The following is a 14,479-nucleotide window of genomic DNA, read 5'->3' on the forward strand; positions in this document are numbered from 1 at the left end:
CTAACAAGAACAAGTCACACATGCGCTAGATCCTCGAGTACGTAAGGAAAGATACACGATCCACAGACAACTGAGAACGATACAAGGGTAGCCGGTCTTCTCCATGAGGAGGTCTTGAGTTCTTCCCTAAAAGGGGTCTTGAATCCACTTGGGGGATCTTCTCCGTGGAGAAGGTAACCAAGTGGATGAGCAAAGCTCTCACACAAACATGAGCTAAACCTTTGCTAACCCTAGAAAGTTGGACGAGCTGGAGTATATATAGTCTAGGGGGAGAAGGGGTACACGGGCCTCGGCCCTTCACTGTGCACAGACAGGGGAGGCCGGACGTCCGGGCCTCGCGCCGGATGTCCAGGCTTTCACGTGATGCCGGATGTCCGGGCTGGGGAGGCCGGATGTCTGGGCTTGAGCGGTGGGCTTTGTTGCTCTCAGGTTCGGAGGGGTCCGAATTTCCGGGCTGGTGGACGGATATCCGGGGCTCGGGAAAGGCTGGATGTCCGGGTTGTTGAGGCCGGATGTCCGGGGCCTGTAGCTTCTGGCGGCTGCGCGGCTGTGGTGGGAGGAGCTCCAGGGGCCGGTCGTCCGGGGTCGCGGCCGGATGTCCAGGGCCTGGGAGGTGTACTTGACTCCTTCTGATGGTTCTCTTCACCTGTGCACTTGGGGACTTGTACATCTTCATGTGCATCCTCAGGAGGGTCCTCTTTGTACCTAATCATGCACAACAACTCGGACTTACGTAGTAGCCATGTCTCATGCATAGAAAGTGGAAGTTCGAAGAGGAGTGAGTTCACCTTATCTTCGATAGCCTTGGCTCGGGCTCTTGTCATTGGTCCAAGTGGTGTCATTGGAGGTGTAGGTGCGTCCATGGGGATGATCATGGGATGCTCCGCATCATCTCCCCTCCCTTGGGGAAGATCCGTCCTCGGGTCGAAATCGTCATCACCATGGTAGGGCGTGAGATCTTTGATGTTGAAGATGTCGCTTATGGAGTACTTGTCACGTGGGATGTCGATCTTGTAAGCATTATCGCTGTAGTGTGCAAGCACCTTGAATGTTCCATCCACTCGTGGTCGAAGCTTGGACTTGCGTTCTTGTGGAAAGCGGACCTTGCGAAGGTGTAGCCACACGAGATCACAAATGTTGAAGATCATGGGGTGTTTGTTGATGTTGCGCTTGGTCGCAAATCGTTGTACTTGGCGCTCGATAGTATGTCTTGTATCTTCATGCACCTTCTTGAGATGAGTCACATGTGCACTTGCGTCCAAATTGATGCGCTCTTGGGGTGGTAAAGGGAGAATATCTAATGGTGACAAAGGGTTGAACCCGTAGACGACCTCGAAGGGGGACTTGCTGGTTGTTGAGTGTCTTGCTCGGTTGTAGGCGAACTCGGCGATAGGTAGGCACTCCTCCCACTCCTTGATGTTCTTCTTGATTAGTACTCGAAGTAGAGCGGAAGAGTGTGCGGTTGGTAACTTCCGTTTGGCCGTCGGTTTGTGGATGATATGTCGTAGAGAAGAGTAGCTTGATTCCGAGCTTGGCGCATAGGGTCTTCCAAAAGTAGCTTAGGAACTTGACCTCGCGGTCCGAGACGATAGTCTTTGGCACTCCATGTAGGCGCAATATTTCCCTACAAAAGAGATTAGCAACATGTGAAGCATCGTCTATCTTGTTGCAAGGAATAAAATGTGCCATTTTTGAGAAACGGTCCGCAACGACAAATACGAAATCCTTCCCATTTCGAGTCCTAGGCAAACCAAGTACAAAGTCCATGCTAATGTCTTCCCATGGTTGATATGGAATTTGTAGGGGCATATAAAGGCCGTGGGATTGAGCTTTGGACATAGCTTTGCGACATGTAGAGCATCGGTTGGTGAAGCGGTTGACGTCGCGAAACATCTTGGGCCAAAAGTAGTTTTTCGAGAGCGTGGCGAACATCTTGTCTCGTCCAAAATGTCCCATTAAGCCTCCTCCATGAGATTCCTGCAAAAGCAACAAACAAAGAGAAGACTCAGGGATGCAAAGTTTGTTAGCTCTCATAAGATACCCATATTTGATGTAATAGCATTCTCAAAAGTTGTGCGACAAACACTTGGCATATGGAGTAGCAAAAGTAGGATCATGCTCATACAAGTCTTTGATATGCTCAAAACCAATGATATCCAATTCAAGTTGAGTGACAAGCATGCATATGCGAGAAAGGGCATCCGCTGAAATGTTTTCCTTACCCTTAATGTACTTGATGACATAAGGAAAAGACTCAATAAATTCACTCCACTTAGCATGATGCTTGTTCAACTTGGTTTGGCCCTTAAGATACTTGAGAGTCTCATGATAGGTATGAATGATAAACTCATGGGGACGAAGGTAATGTTCCCATTCATGCAAGACGTGCACTAAAGCATAGAGCTCTTTGTCATAGATGGGGTAATTGAGTTGCGCGCCGGAGAGTTTCTCACTAAAGTAAGCTATGGGGCGCTTCTCTTGCGTTAACACACCTCCTATGCCATTACCACTAGCTTTGCAATGAATCTCAAAGGGTTTGTCAAAGTTAGGTAAAGCAAGCACGGGAGCATGAGTAAGCAAGTTCTTGAGCTCATTGAAAGCGGTATCTTGGGATGGTCCCTAAACAAAAGGCGCATTCTTCTTGCTTAAAGCATGTAAAGGCGAAGCAATGGTGCTAAAATCCTTCACAAAGCAACGATAGAAGCCCGCAAGGCCAAGAAAGCTACGCACTTATTGCAAATTGGTTGGTTGTGGCCAAGTCTTAATAGCATTGATCTTGGACTCATCAACATGAACACCCTTAGAGGAAACAACAAAAGCCAAGAAAACGAGCTTGTCAATGCCAAAAAGGCATTTCTCCATATTAGCATAGAGATACTCCTTTCGAAGAGTTTGCAAAACGGTTCTAACATGGGTGACATGCTCTTTGAGAGACTTGCTAAAAACAAGGATATCATCAATGTAGACCACAACAAATGTACCAATGTAAGGGCGAAAAACGTGATCCATAAGACGCATAAAAGTACCCGGTGCTTCCGAGAGACCCATAGGCATGACTAACCATTCATACAAGCCAAATTCGGTTTTGAAAGGGGTTTTCCATTCATCACCCTCTTGTATGTGGATTTGATAGTAACCACTCTTAAGATCAATTTTTGAAAAGATAGTGGCACCACTAAGTTCATCAAGCATGTCGTCAAGGTGTGGAATGGGATACCTATAGCGAACGGTGATAGCATTGATAGGTCTACAATCGGAGTACATGCGAAAGCTACCTTCTTGTTTTGGCACAAGAATGACCGGGACGGCACAAGGGCTCAAACTTTCACGTACATGTCCATGGTCTATAAGATGCTTTGCTTTCCTTTGTATTTCTTTGGTCTCTTCGGGGTTGTCGTGGTAGGGAGCTTTGTTCGGAAGCGGTGCTCCGGGGATGAGGTCAATGCGGTGCTCAATGCCTCGTAGTGGAGGTAGTCTCGGAGGTAGCTCGTCGTGGAAAACATCGTGAAATTCCTGCAAAAGAGAAGACAACACTAGAGGAAGAGTGTGAGAAGTGTTAGTTTGTGGTGCATTGTCCTTGCACACGAGGACGTAGTGTAGGACACTAGATGGGTTCTCACACACTCCTCTTATCTCACTTTTGGTGGCAAATAGGACTAGGTTCTTCTTTGTGCTCATCGTGGAGGTGTTCGATTTGGGCTTGCGGCGCTCACTCTCTTTTTGGTGGCTCGCTCTCTCACTATTATCTCCACGATGGGTGGCTTGCTTATCGGCGACAACTTGGCTTGGAGACATGGGACGAAGTACATACTCCTTGCCCTTCATCTTGAAGATGTAGTGGTTCGTTCGGCCGTTGTGGATGACTCTATAAAATTGCCATGGGCGTCCAAGGAGAAGATGGCAAACGGTCATAGGAACGACGTCACACTCCAAGGTGTCTTCGTAGGCGCCAATTTTGAATGAGACTTGTACTCGGTGCTCGACTTGGATGGTACCGGAGTCGCTAAGCCATTGCACTTTGTATGGATGTGGATGCTTCGTCTTGGGCAATTGGAGCTTGGAGCAAAGTTCTTCACTTGCTAGATTATGACAACTTTCTCCATCGATGATGACCTTGACAGATCGTCCATTGATGCCGGCCTTGGTGCGGAATATGTGGCATCTTTGATCTTATTCTTGGTGATTGGAGAGTCAAGACCTTGGAGACAATAAAGGCGGGACTTGAATCTTCATCGCAAAATACTTGTTCCTCTTCATCGTTCACTTGTCGGTGCATGGTGACTTGCTCAAGAGCATCCATTTCTCCTTCACTCATGGAGTCATAGGTGCCATCGTCGTTGAGGATCATGGTCCGCTTGTTGGTGCACTCATAGGACTTGTGCCCTCGGCCTCCGCAAGTGAAACACTTGGAGGAACTTGTCTTGATGGTCTCATCGGTTGGGGTTGATGATGATGAAGCTCTCGTCTTGAAGTTGCTCGTAGTAGGATGACTTGGAGTTGACGAAGCTTTCTTGGAACTCGACTTGTCGACGTTTCTTGTAGAAGGCTTGGTAGACGTTGTTGGAGTCGTTGAAGCTTGGGTGTTGGAGAAGCCGGATGACTTGGATGAGAACTTGGCATACTTGAAATCATCTTGCACTTGGCGTTCCACTTTGGTAGCTTGATGCACTAGCTCGATGAGGTTCGAGTATGGTTGGAAGTCGGCGATCTTCTTGATGGGATGGTTGAGTCCATGCAAGAAACGTGCCATAGTTTTCTCATCATCTTCCGTGACATTGGCTCGTATCATTGCAATCTCCATCTCCTTGTAGTACTCTTCAATGCTCTTGGTTCCTTGCTTGAGAAGTTGGAGCTTCTTGAAGAGGTCGCGGTTGTAGTAGGTAGGCACAAAGCGTGCTCTCATGACATCCTTCATTTGCGCCCAACTAGTGATGGGTGGTTCACCTCTTGCCTCTCGGCGCTTGATAACTTGTTCCCACCAAATGAGGACATACTCTTGGAACTCAAGGGATGCCATTGCGATCTTCTTCTATTCTTCATAGTTGTGCAATCAGAAGATTTTGTCGACCTTCAATGCCCATGAAAGTTACTCTTCGGGATCGTTGCTTCCATTGAACTTGGGCATGGTGAACTTGAGCTTTCCATAGCGTTGTTCTTCATTGTCGTTGATGATTGTTCAAATCGTGGTGCTCTTGGCGTGGAGGGTTGTCAACCTCATGTTGCTCTTGTCGTGGATGATCTCCATTGTCTTCATGCTCTTGATGAACTTGTTGTTCTTGACGTGCTTGTGGGGGAGCTTGTCGAGCTTGAGGAGGAACTTGACGATGCACGCGAGCTTGAAATCTTCGTTCTTGGAATTTCTTCGTGAAGTGCTTCTTCATGTTCACGAACTTGTCGGCCACGGTCGGCTACGACTCGACTTGAATCGTGTAGAGCTTGTCGCGCCGCAAGTGCTTGAGCGTCACGGAGTTTTTGTTCTTGGCGTTGTGCCTCGGCATCTTGTGCATTTTGGTGAAGATGCGCTCGCTCTTCCTCTTCGTGTTGGCGTTGTCGTTGTCGTTCTCGTGCTAGCGCAAAGGCCTCTTGGTTTTGACGTTGTTTGTGCTCTTGTGAGTCGGTGTCGCATAGAGGATTGAGGCTTGCTTGATGCTCGTTGCGCGCGGCATGGCGAAGAGTGTTGGATGTCGGTGTACTTGAGCCGGAGAGGGTAAAGTCGGAGTGGCGACTTGAACGACTCCTTCTTGAAGTGGAAGAAGAGCGGTTGAGCAACAAAGCACGAATCTCGTCCATTCTTGCGTCATTCTCTTGCTTGTGATCATCGAGCTTGTAGTCGAAGTAGTCCCTTGTACGTTGCTCAGAGAGTCACAAGTCGGTGGCGAGGTTGTCAATGCGTTCACTCATAGCTTGTTTGATGAGGACATCAATACCATTGTTACACCCACAGCCCCTACTATTACATATACTGGACCAATTACTAGAGCTCGCGCACGCCAATTAAATTACCAGGTACTTTCGTTTCTTGGTAATGATTCTAATGTTCATGAGATTATGATGCTGCCTAAATTGGATACATTTGTTTTGCTTACAAATGAAGGTCCTAGCTTGGAGAAGGATGAACATTGGAGCAAGAACACGAATGGAGTTGATGGCATGCGCAAGGGGATCAGGAACGGAGTTACAAGTGATGATTTCAGGACTTTGAAGCCGCCATAAGGAGTGCATGAAGCCTTGGACGAAATATACAAGATGCCACTTCATAATATTCGTCCATAGGCTATTCTAGGTGCTGCGTCACCTTATTAATGGGCCAGGCCCATGTAATTTCGAAATACTTAAGTATAGGCTATTTTTAGAGTCCGTATGTGTGGGGAAACAAGAGTTAGGGTTGGTTTCGGACCCCACCCTCAAGGGCCACGAAATTCCCCTCTCTTCCTCCATATATACAGCCCTTAGGGCGTCGTTTAGACTTGGGTTTTGTTTAGATTAAAAGTTCGCCATAGCTGCAACTTCGCGTACTTCGTTTGTGTCCAACGACCAGACCAAGACGTCACAGAACCCCACCTTGATCAATAAAGCTTTCATCTTATATTCGCAATATCCAGATTGCAATCTCAGTTTCTTGCTTGTTCTTCGTTTGCTCGCAGGAAACAGGCCCTCGTGGTCAGGTTGATCGTGCTCCGGCGTGGTCAATAACCCCTCGGAAGTTGGTTTAGCGATTGCTAAGGCGCGACGTCTCGCACGTTCGTAGTCGGATCGTCAAGGTCGACTCCCACAGAAAACGATAGCCACCATCTCATCGAAACATCGGGACACCTTTGCCTCTATCAAGTGGTATCAGATTTCCAGGTTGCTCGGTGAGATTTTACAGTTTTTCGTAGATTAGATTGAGTCTGTTCTTCATACCTACAGTCCACGAAAAATCCACAAAAAAAAATTAGGGTTAGTTCATCATATCCGAACCAATCTGAGCCTTTGCATAATCTTTTTAGGGTTTTTGCTTTGTTGAATTTGCGGTTGCATCGTCGTGTCAAGTTGCTGGTCTTAGAGTCTAGTCTTTTAGAGTTTCGAGTTCTGGTCATAAGTTGTCACGCCGCCGCCGCACCATCATCATCGCCCATCTACCACTTTTGCTTATCCGCCAGCGCTTTGAATCCATATCCATATACCACCACCAATCCGTATCCATATACCACCACCAATCTGTATTCATATACCACCACCGCTACCATATACCACCACCGCTGCCATATACCACAACCATATATCCACCACCAATCCGAGTTCTTCTCATATTAGGTTTGTTCTTGAGGTCAATCTCAATTCCGATTCGTGTTTCCTTGCCTGCGTAGGTCTCGGAAAAAAAAAAAGAGTCTGGAGACCCCCGGGCAGTTTTTAGGCCAAAAAGAGTCTGGATTATTGCTGACCCTTTTTGCTACCATACTATAAGCCTTCCCAGCTCCACATACCTCTACGTCGTGCGTTTGACTCTCCCTGGCAATCGCTCTATCCAAGCTTTTGAGAGTTTTGACTACAACGGTTGCCGATCACCGCCTGCTGCTGGGTAAGAACTGGTAAGAATTTGAGATTTGCTTGACGGATTTGTGACACCCGCCACCACCACCTCTTGTTAGTATTCTGTAGGATCATATTCTTGTGTGTTTTCTATTGTTGCTAACCATGGCAGGATCACAAGCCGACGAGACTGACTGGGAGAACATGACGAATCAGGAGTTGCATGATAAATTTCAGCAAATGATGAATGGACAGGTGCAGGATGTGCTAAACAGATTTGAAGAGGCCATGGAGAAGATAGATGACATGGAGAAGACGTTCGAAACAAAGCTCGATGACAGGTTTAATGAATTGCTCGCGCGTCTTCCACCACCACCACCGGCTGCACCTAACGCACCTCTACAACAACAACAACGACGACTACCTACACATCGTGAAACAGCCCTCCGCCGAGCGAGCCGTCTCCCTCTTGCACCTGGCCAAACTGTTGGTGCTGCTGTTGCTACTTCTGTGGCTCCTGCTGCTGATGCGGAGGAGGGTGATTTTGCTGGCGATTACGAGGATGAGGTTGATCAAAATCAGAACTACGTGCCACCACCAGCACAGCAACCATCAGGTCGTCCACATGCAAATAATGGCAATGGTAGGGCTCACCCTCAGGTACGAGATCATGACCATCTCCCTAAACTAAAATTGAATATTCCACCATTTGAGGGTAGATATGTTCCTGATATATATCTTACTTGGGAGTTAGAAACTGAACAACGATTTACATGTTTACAATATCCCGAGGAGAGACGTGTTCCTGCTGCTGTTTGTGCATTCACTAGTTTTGCATGTGTTTGGTGGTCTGAGCATTGTAGATTATATCCCATTCCTGCTACTTGGGCTGCTTTGAAAACTGCTATGCGTACTCGTTGGGTTCCACCATATTATCAACGTGAATTACTTCAAAAATTGCAGCGCTTAAGACAGGGAAAAAATTCTGTAGAAGAATATTATCAGGAATTACAAACTGGCATGATTAGATGTGGTATTGTTGAGGAGAATGAAGCTATGCTTGCACGTTTTATGGGTGGATTAAATAGAGAGATTCAGACGATTCTAGAGTATAAGGAGTATACTAATATCACTCGTTTATTCCATCTTGCTTGTAAAGCTGAACGTGAAGTGCAGGATCGACAGGCATTGGCGCGGACTAACTTTTCTGCAGGTCGACCTTCTTCATGGACACCACGTGCATCATCTACTTCCACACGTTCTGCTTCACCGGCGCCTCCGTCGGCTGCCACCTCCAACCGTGATACAATAAAGCAGGCACAATCACCACTATCTGCCAAGAGCACACCTTCTGGGCCTGCAAAGAGCTCTTCTTCATCCATGGCATCAACAGGGCAGACACATGATATTATTTGTCGACGTTGCAAGGGTGGAGGTCATTATGCGAGAGAATGCCCATCTAAGCGTGTGATGATTGTTACTGAGGATGGTGGGTATGAGTCCGCTAGTGACTATGATGAGGAGACTTTGGCTCTTATTACACGTGACGAACACGGTGGAGACGATTCTGATCATGAGACGCAATACATGGCTCCTGAAGATGCTGACAGGTATGAATGTTTAGTTGCTCAACGTGTTTTGAGTGTGCAGGTTACACAAGCTGAGCAAAATCAGAGGCATAATTTGTTCCATACAAAGGGAGTTGTGAAGGAACGTTCTGTTCGCGTGATCATAGATGGAGGGAGTTGCAACAACTTGGCTAGCATCGAGATGGTGGAGAAGCTATCTCTCACCACAAGACCACATCCACATCCTTACTACATCCAATGGTTCAACAACAGCGGCAAGGTTAAGGTAACACGTACTGTTCGTGTGCATTTTAGTATCTCTACATATGCTGATTATGTTGATTGTGATGTGGTACCTATGCAAGCATGTTCCTTATTACTTGGTAGACCATGGCAATTTGATAAAAATTCTATTCACCATGGTAGAAACAATCAGTATACTCTTGTTCATAAGGATAAAAATATTACTTTGCTTCCTATGACTCCTGATTCCATTTTGAAAGATGATATTAATAGAGCTAATAAAGCAAAACAGGAGAAAACTAAGAGTGAAAATCAGATTGCGGCAAAAGAATTTGAGCAACAAATGCAGCCTAATAATAATAAACAATCTAGTGTTGCTTCTGAAATTAAATTGAAAAGTGCATGTTTACTTGCCACCAAATCTGATATTGATGATCTAGATTTTAGCAAATCTGTTTGCTATGCTTTTGTGTGCAAAGAGGCATTATTTTCATTCGAGGACGCGCCTTCCTCTTTGCCTCCTGCTGTCACTAACATTTTGCAGGAGTTCGCCGACGTCTTTCCACAAGACGTGCCACCGGGGTTACCACCTATTCGCGGGATTGAGCATCAAATTGACTTAATTCCCGGTGCATCATTACCCAACCGTGCACCATACCGTACCAATCCAGAGGAGACGAAGGAGATTATGCGTCAAGTACAAGAACTGCTCGACAAAGGTTATATACGCGAATCCCTTAGTCCTTGTGCTGTTCCTATCATTTTAGTGCCGAAAAAGGATGGTACGTCGCGTATGTGCGTTGATTGTAGAGGCATTAATAATATTACTATTCGTTATCGTCATCCTATTCCTAGGCTAGATGATATGCTTGATGAATTGAGTGGCTCTACAATATTCTCCAAAGTTGATTTGCGTAGTGGTTACCATCAAATTCGTATGAAATTGGGAGATGAATGGAAAACAGCATTTAAAACTAAGTTTGGATTATATGAGTGGTTAGTCATGCCTTTTGGGTTAACTAATGCACCTAGTACTTTCATGAGGTTAATGAACGAAGTTTTACGTGCATTCATTGGACGATTTGTGGTAGTTTACTTTGATGACATATTGATTTATAGCAAATCTTTGGAGGACCATTTGGAACATTTACGTGCTGTTTTTATTGCTCTACGTGATGCACGTTTGTTTGGTAACCTTGGAAAGTGCACCTTTTGCACCGACCGAGTATCTTTTCTTGGCTATGTTGTTACTCCACAGGGAATTGAAGTTGATAAAGCCAAGATTGAAGCTATTGAGAGTTGGCCGCAGCCCAAAACGGTCACACAAGTGAGGAGTTTCCTTGGCCTCGCTGGTTTCTATAGGCGTTTTGTGAGAGATTTCAGCACCATTGCTGCACCTCTCAACGAGCTTACAAAGAAGGATGTACCTTTTGTTTGGGGTACCGCACAGGAAGAAGCCTTCACGGTATTGAAAGATAAGTTAACACATGCTCCTTTACTCCAACTTCCTAATTTCAATAAGACTTTTGAGCTTGAATGTGATGCTAGTGGAATTGGATTAGGAGGTGTGTTATTACAAGATGGAAAACCTGTTGCATACTTTTCTGAAAAATTGAGTGGGCCTAGTCTGAACTATTCTACTTATGATAAAGAATTATATGCTCTTGTTCGGACCTTAGAAACATGGCAACATTATTTATGGCCCAAGGAATTTGTTATACATTCTGATCATGAATCTTTGAAACACATTAAAAGTCAAGCAAAACTGAACCGTAGACATGCTAAATGGGTTGAATTCATTGAGACTTCCCCTTATGTCATTAAACACAAGAAGGGTAAAGAAAATGTTATTGCTGATGCCTTGTCTCGTCGTTATACTATGCTTTCACAACTTGACTTTAAAATATTTGGTTTGGAGACCATCAAGGATCAATATGTTAATGATGCTAAATTTAAAGATGTATTGCAGAATTGTAAGGAAGGGAGAACTTGGAACAAGTTCGTTCTAAACGATGGATTTGTGTTTCGTGCTAACAAGCTATGCATTCCAGCTAGCTCCGTTCGTCTTTTGTTATTGCAGGAGGCGCATGGAGGAGGATTAATGGGACACTTTGGCGTCAAGAAGACGGAGGATATACTTGCTACACATTTCTTTTGGCCAAAGATGAGACGGGATGTTGAGCGTTTTGTTGCTCGCTGCACTACATGTCAAAGAGCTAAGTCACGACTCAATCCTCATGGTTTATATATGCCTTTGCCTGTACCTAGTGTTCCTTGGGAGGATATATCTATGGACTTTGTTTTTGGTTTACCTCGAACAAAGAAGGGGAGGGATAGCATATTTGTTGTCGTGGATAGGTTCTCGAAAATGGCACACTTTATACCATGTCATAAAAGCGATGATGCTGTTAATGTTGCTGATTTGTTCTTTCGTGAAATTATTCGCTTACATGGTGTGCCAAATACTATTGTTTCAGATCGTGATACTAAATTTCTTAGCCACTTTTGGAGATGTTTATGGGCTAAGTTGGGGACTAAGCTGCTTTTTAGTACTACTTGTCACCCCCAAACTGATGGACAAACTGAAGTAGTCAATAGAACATTGTCTACTATGCTTAGGGCTGTTTTGAAGAATAACAAGAAAATGTGGGAAGAATGCTTGCCTCATATTGAATTTGCTTATAATCGTTCATTGCATTCTACTACTAAGATGTGCCCTTTTGAAATTGTGTATGGTTTCCTACCTCGTGCACCTATTGATTTGTTGCCTCTTCCATCTTCGGAGAAGGTTAATTTTGATGCTAAAGAACGTGATGAATTGATTTTGTTTGGTTACATTTGCGTAAAGATAGATTTCCTAATCTGCGCAAATCAAAGCTAATGCCACGTGCTGATGGTCCTTTTAAGGTTTTAGAGAAAATAAATGATAATGCATATAAACTTGAGCTACCTGCAGATTTTGGGGTTAGTCCCACTTTTAATATTGCAGATTTGAAGCCTTATTTGGGTGAGGAAGATGAGCTTCCGTCGAGGACGACTTCATTTCAAGAAGGGGAGGATGATGAGGACATCAATACCATTGTTACACCCACAGCCCCTACTATTACATATACTGGACCAATTACTAGAGCTCGCGCACGCCAATTAAATTACCAGGTACTTTCGTTTCTTGGTAATGATTCTAATGTTCATGAGATTATGATGCTGCCTAAATTGGATACATTTGTTTTGCTTACAAATGAAGGTCCTAGCTTGGAGAAGGATGAACATTGGAGCAAGAACACGAATGGAGTTGATGGCATGCGCAAGGGGATCAAGAACGGAGTTACAAGTGATGATTTCAGGACTTTGAAGCCGCCATAAGGAGTGCATGAAGCCTTGGACGAAATATACAAGATGCCACTTCATAATATTCGTCCATAGGCTATTCTAGGTGCTGCGTCACCTTATTAATGGGCCAGGCCCATGTAATTTCGAAATACTTAAGTATAGGCTATTTTTAGAGTCCGTATGTGTGGGGAAACAAGAGTTAGGGTTGGTTTCGGACCCCACCCTCAAGGGCCACGAAATTCCCCTCTCTTCCTCCATATATACAGCCCTTAGGGCGTCGTTTAGACTTGGGTTTTGTTTAGATTAAAAGTTCGCCATAGCTGCAACTTCGCGTACTTCGTTTGTGTCCAACGACCAGACCAAGACGTCACAGAACCCCACCTTGATCAATAAAGCTTTCATCTTATATTCGCAATATCCAGATTGCAATCTCAGTTTCTTGCTTGTTCTTCGTTTGCTCGCAGGAAACAGGCCCTCGTGGTCAGGTTGATCGTGCTCCGGCGTGGTCAATAACCCCTCGGAAGTTGGTTTAGCGATTGCTAAGGCGCGACGTCTCGCACGTTCGTAGTCGGATCGTCAAGGTCGACTCCCACAGAAAACGATAGCCACCATCTCATCGAAACATCGGGACACCTTTGCCTCTATCATTGTTGCTCTTGATGCAAAGCACGTTGTGCACCAAAGAGGTGACTCTTGGTGACGAAGGAGTTCATGTCGTTGTCTTGCTCCATGAAGAGTGGGTTTGTTGAAGTACTTGGCCTATCCATCATTCCAAGACAAATAAGGGTGGTAGAAAGAGAAGAACGAATACCAAATGTACCTTGACCGAAGTTGAAAGTGGATCGATGATCACTCCAATGTAGGACAAGGAAATAGCACAATTGGTACTAGCTCTTGTCAGTTTCTCACACCTACACAAGCAAAAGCTTATGGTGGAGCTTGGTTAGGATGGTGGCACAAAATTTCATGCAATTGTAAGTGAGCTTCGATAATGTTGGAAACGATTTGCAAGATTCAATGTAACAAGTAGACCGAGCGTATAAGGTACACAGAAACACACGCGCAAAAAGATTAGTGGGGTTGGGCAACCAAGGATAAGCCAAAATGTGGAATCCAAAAAATGCTCTTGTTGCACAACACTAGAGAGACACTAGCATGATTGCACAAATGGCGGATACAAAGAACTTGTGCACAACCTACTTAGCAAAAATGCAACGACTTCTATCCCAAGTATGCTCTATGCAGGTGTTCCGATGATATGATCCAAGATGATCTAGTATGACAATCTTAATGTTGTATGATGCTATGGTTCTTGCTTAAAAGCTCTTTTCTTATCTTTCCTCTTTGCTTAAAAGCTTGTTTGGCTCTTTGATGTTTGAGCTCTTTTTGTATGCGATGCTTCACGAACCAAGATAGCAATTGTGTATGCTATGACAACTTTGTGACACAAGAGATGATACCAATATATGCAACAATGATGTATGTATGCTATGGGAAGTATGATCACTAATGTGTACAAGTCTCGTTGCCGGTAATACTCAATGGCTAGTCTCGATGGGTAAGCAACGCAAAGGAATAAGGCTATGATGGCTATCAATGTAATGGCAAGAGTGATATGTCCAATACCAAGACAAGGTTACCGTTCTTTCTTACGGTATGGTGTCAAAATGGTAGCACGAATTCCAAGGTGTAGTCGAGGTTGTCGTTGTTGATGACGCGTCCCTGGCGAAGATGAGCGGCGGTGATGTCGATGTCGAACCGTACCTAAATAGCCGAAACACAAGTAGGACACGGTACCGCAACTCAAATTCTCAAAGCAAAATTGG

Source organism: Triticum urartu, chromosome 5A (assembly GCF_056163025.1).
Source record: "Triticum urartu cultivar PI428250 chromosome 5A, HENAU_Tu73, whole genome shotgun sequence".
Classification (NCBI taxonomy): Eukaryota; Viridiplantae; Streptophyta; class Magnoliopsida; order Poales; family Poaceae; genus Triticum; species Triticum urartu.